Genomic DNA, 5,002 nt, shown 5'->3' with positions numbered 1-5,002 from the left:
GATTAATCTGGGTTAATAGTTTCTTTAAAAACCACTTCTGGCAGTTTGTCAGGCATTTATTCACATATTCATGACACTTACCATAAATGCGTATTTAGAATTTTGACACTTCCATCTGCTAGACAGGACAAGAGGTAACTCATTCAGATTATCTTTCTTCCCTCCACTGCATGAAGAAAATAACTGTTTGGTTTTGTCATTGTTTGCTTCTTTAATGCCCATGGATAATATAAAAACAGAGACTGTATTACTTATCTATGGCTGCATAACAAATCGCCCCCAAAACATAGTAACTGAGAGCAACAACATGTATTGTCTTACAGTTTGGGTAGGTCGGAGATCTCAATGTGGTTTAGCTGAGTATTTTGGCTCATGATCTCTTGCAAGGCTGCAGTCAAGGAGCTGGCTATGGCTACTGGTTCATCCTAAGGCTCAACTGGGAAAGGATCTCCTTTCAAGCTCCCTTACATGATTTTTGGCAGGATTCAGCTCCCTGTGGATTTTTGGACTGACAGCTTAGGGTGTTCACTGGCTTCTGGCTGGAGCTGCTCTCAGTTCCATGCCTCGTGGCTTCTCCACAGAGCAGCTCATATCACAGCAGCTTGATTTATCAGAGCAAGCAGGTGAGAAGATTCAGAGAGAGGACACCCAAGGTTTAAGTCAATAGTTTTTTTATAACCTAATATTTGAAGTGACATCCCATTATTTTTCCATATTCTTTTCAATAAAAGCAAGTCACTAACTCTGGCATACATGCTAGGGCAGGGGATTATAAAAAGGCAAAAAATTTGATATTATTTACAAAAATACCAGGGGGCAGGATCATCGGCAGCCATTTAAAAGGCCTTCTACTACAGAGAAAGATATATTTTGGAGGATGAGACGACAGACAAAAATGAGTGGCTGAGGAGTCTTGGTGGAGAATTTAGGAAAATGCATGGAACTAGGCATGAACATACCATAACCACATTCCCAGAAATAATTTGTTACAACTGCTTTTTGAAGGGGATACTCTTATTATTTCCAATTTCCAACGGAAAAACCTGGACCTGCTCAGGATTTCACAGCCCTTGAGTGATGCTAGAATATTAACTGAGACATTTGAACCCCAGAATATACATTTTATCACTGTACTATACTAGAAGGAAGAAGGTTGGAAGTGTCATAAAAGGAAGCTGTACAACTGCCAATAATAAATAATTGTTTTTAAAAAAACTTTAGATATTATCATAAGTCTTATCAGACCAGAGGAGAATTTATTTTTTCCTCTCCTTCATCTTTCTATTTTGGTTTCATGCTTCAAAACAACTCACATTGGCGTTGCTTATATGAGGGATCACATTCATAATAGTTTTAACTGAAAATTTTACTCTGATAATTGTAGATTTACATGAAATTGTGAGAAATAATATAGAAGACTAATAGGAATATACACACTTCAGCCAGTATATTAATTTTCTATTGCTGCTGTAACAAATGCCCACATAACTAATGGCTTAAAGCAACACAAATTTATTACTTGTTCATTCTGAAGGTCAGAAGTCCAAAATGGGTTTCACTGAGCTAAAATCAAAGTGAGAGCATGACTGCTTTCTAGAGGCGCTAGGGAGCTCTGTTTCCTTGTTTTTTCTAGCTTCTAGAGACTGCCTGCATTCCTTGGCTTGTGGTCACCAGTCAGCAATTGCATCACGCCAACTTCGGCTTCCATCATCACATCCCTTATCTGACTTTCTCTCTCCCTTCTCTCCCTTATAAGGATCCTTGTGATTATACTGGATCCACCCAAACAATCAGCATAATCTCCCCATCTCAAGATCCTTAACTTGATCACACATGCAAAGTCCCTTTTATCATATGCAAGGGAATATATTCAGAGGTCCCAGGGATTAGGACATGCATATTTTAGGGAGCCATTTTTCAGCCTACCGCATCTGGTTTCCCTCAATGATAACATTTCACAAAACTATAGTACATTATGACAAGTAGGTTACTGACATAGGTACAATTCACCAATCTTACTCAGATTTCCCCAGTCTCACTCATACTAATGTGTGTATTTAATTCTATACAATTTTACCATTTATGTAGGTCTGTGTATCCACCACCACAGTCAAGACATGGAATAGTTCCTTCACCATGGGGATCCCTAGTGTTGCTCATTTATAAACAGGAAGGGGTCTCTCCTGACCCCCTCTCCCTCTCATTTTTAACTCCTGGGAACCACTAAAATTTTTACCCATTTAAAAAATGTTGTCATTTCAAAAATGCTATATAATCATATAGCATATGATCTTGTAACCTTGCAGGATTAGCCTCCTTCTATTCGTCATAATTCCCTAGAGAATCATGTAAGTTATTCGTATCAACACCCCCTTCCTTTTTACTGCAAAGTAGTTGTTTATGGAATGTATGTGCCACAGATTTTTTTTTTTTTTTTTTTTTTTTGTGGTACGCGGGCCTCTCACTGTTGTGGCCTCTCCCGTTGTGGAGCACAGGCTCTGGACGCGCAGGCTCAACGGCCATGGCTCACGGGCCCAGCCGCTCCGCAGCATGTGGGATCCTCCCAGACCGGGGCTCAAAGCCGGTTCCCCTGCATCAGCAGGTGGACTCTCAACCACTGTGCCACCAGGGAAGTCCTGTGCCACAGATTTTTGTAACCACTCAGTTGCTGAAGGACATCTGGACTGTTTTCAGTTTGAGGGTTATTTATAAATTAAGCCGCTACGAATATTTGTGTACAGGCTTTTGTGTGAATTTTTTATTTCTCTGGGATAAATGCCAGGCATACAATTAATAGATTTTATAGTTACATGTTTAGTTTTATAAGGAACGGACAAACTTCCTCAGAATGGCCGTACCACTTCTCATTCTCACCAGCAATATTTGAATGATCCAGTTTCTGAGTTCTTGTCAGCATTTGTTGTTGTCTATTTTTTATATCAGCCATTCTGCTAGGTGTATAGTGATATTTCATTGTGGTTTTAATTTGCGTTTCCCTGATGGCTAATGATGTTGAACATCTTCTCATGCTCTGATCTGCCATCTGTATGCCCTCTCTAGTGAAATGCCTCATGAGTTTTTTTTCTTATTTGAACTGTTTTGTTGTTGTTGTCTTGCTGTATTTTAATGTGAGTTTTTGAGAGTTCTTTATATATTCTAGATATTAGTCTGCTGTTAGATATCTGTTTTGCAAATACTTTTTCCTGTCTTTTCATGTAGGATGTCTTTTCATCCTCTTCATATGAACTTTCAAAGAGCATATGCTTTCAATTTTAATAAGGTCTCATTTATAAATTTTTTCTTTGATTGGTTGTGATTTTGTTGCCAAGTCTATGAACTCTTTGCATAGATCTAAATCCTAAATATTTTCTCCTATTCAGGTTTTTTTTAATACTTCGTTTTACCTTTAAGTACACCATCCATTTTTTTTTTGGTAACTTTTGTTTAAGGGGTAACACTCAGGTTGAGTTTTATTATTTTGTCTATAAATGTGCAATTACACTAACACCATTTCAAAGGCTATCCATCCTTCACTGATCTGTCAAAAATCACTTGGGCATATTTGTGTGGGACTATTTTTTGGATTCTCTATTCTGTTCTATTGATACATCCATCAATCCCTCTGCCAATACTATACTGTCTTGAATACTGTAGTTATATAATAGCACTAAATACCAAGTAGAGTGATTCTTCCCACTTTCTTCTTCTTTTTTAAGAATGTCTTAGCCATTCTAGGACCTGTACCTTTCCATATACATTTTATAACAAGCTTGTCTATTCCTATTTTTAAAAAATGTTGGAATTTCATTAAGCCTATAGATAAACTTTGGGATAACTGACATTTTTCCTATGTTGAGTCTTCCCATTCTTGAACAGAGAATGTCTCCATTTGTTTAGGTCTTCTTTGATTCCTTTTAGCAACATTTTGTAATAACCAGCATACAGAACCTGCACATGTTTTGAGATACACCTAAGCATTTCCTTATTCTTGGGGTGAATGTAGATAGTATTATATTTTTTATTTCAATTTCCTCATGTTCATTGTTTATATATAGAAATATGATTTTTATGTGTTCATCTTGTATCCTAAAACCTTGCTGAACTTACTTATTAATTCTAGGAGGTTTTTTTTGGGGCAGGTTATATTCTATGTAGACAATAACATCGTCTGCAAACAGGGGCAATTTTTATCTCCTTTTTTGATCTGCATGCCTTACTGCAGTGGCTAGAACCTCTGGCACTATACTGAAGAAGAGTGGTGAGAAAGGAAATCTTTACCTTGTTCTCAGTCTTAAGGGAAGCACATTCAGTCTTTCACCATGAAGTATAATGTTAGTGTAGGTGTTTTACAGCTGCTCTTAACCAAGTTGAGATAATTCCCCTCTATTCCTAACTTTCTGGGAGTCTTTAACATGAATGGATGTTAATTTTGTCAAATGCTTTTACTGTGTCAACTAATAGGATTGTATGATTTTTCTTCTTCAGTGTGTTGACATCGTGGATTATATTGATTGTGCTTCTTCTTTTCCATTTTTATTCTTCTTCCTCTTCCTCTGCTTCTTTATGTCTGTTTTACGTTTTTCATTTTTCAAAAATTTTTTATTCAAGTACAGTTGATGTACAATATTATATAAGTTACAGGTGTACAATATAGTGATTCACAATGTTTAAAGGTTATATTCCATGTATAGCTATTATAAAATACTGGCTATATTCCCCAGGTTGTACAATATATCCTTGTAGCTTGTGTTACATAATAGTTAGTACTTCTTAATTCCCTACCCCTATATTGCCCCTCCCCACTTCCTTCTCCCCACTGGTAACCACTAGTTTGTTCTATCTGTAAGTCTGCTTCTTTTTTGTTATATTCACTAGTTTATTGTATTTTTTAGATCCCATATATAAGTGATATCATATAGTATTTGTCTTTCACTGTCTGACTTATTTCACTTAGCCTAATACCCTCCAAGTCCACCCATGTTGCTGCAAATGGCAAAATTTC

The sequence above is a fragment of the Pseudorca crassidens genome, chromosome 10 (assembly GCF_039906515.1).
Source record: "Pseudorca crassidens isolate mPseCra1 chromosome 10, mPseCra1.hap1, whole genome shotgun sequence".
In the NCBI taxonomy this organism is placed as follows: Eukaryota; Metazoa; Chordata; class Mammalia; order Artiodactyla; family Delphinidae; genus Pseudorca; species Pseudorca crassidens.
The sequence above is the reverse complement of the archived record's forward strand: the minus strand, read 5'-3'. Positions refer to the sequence as shown.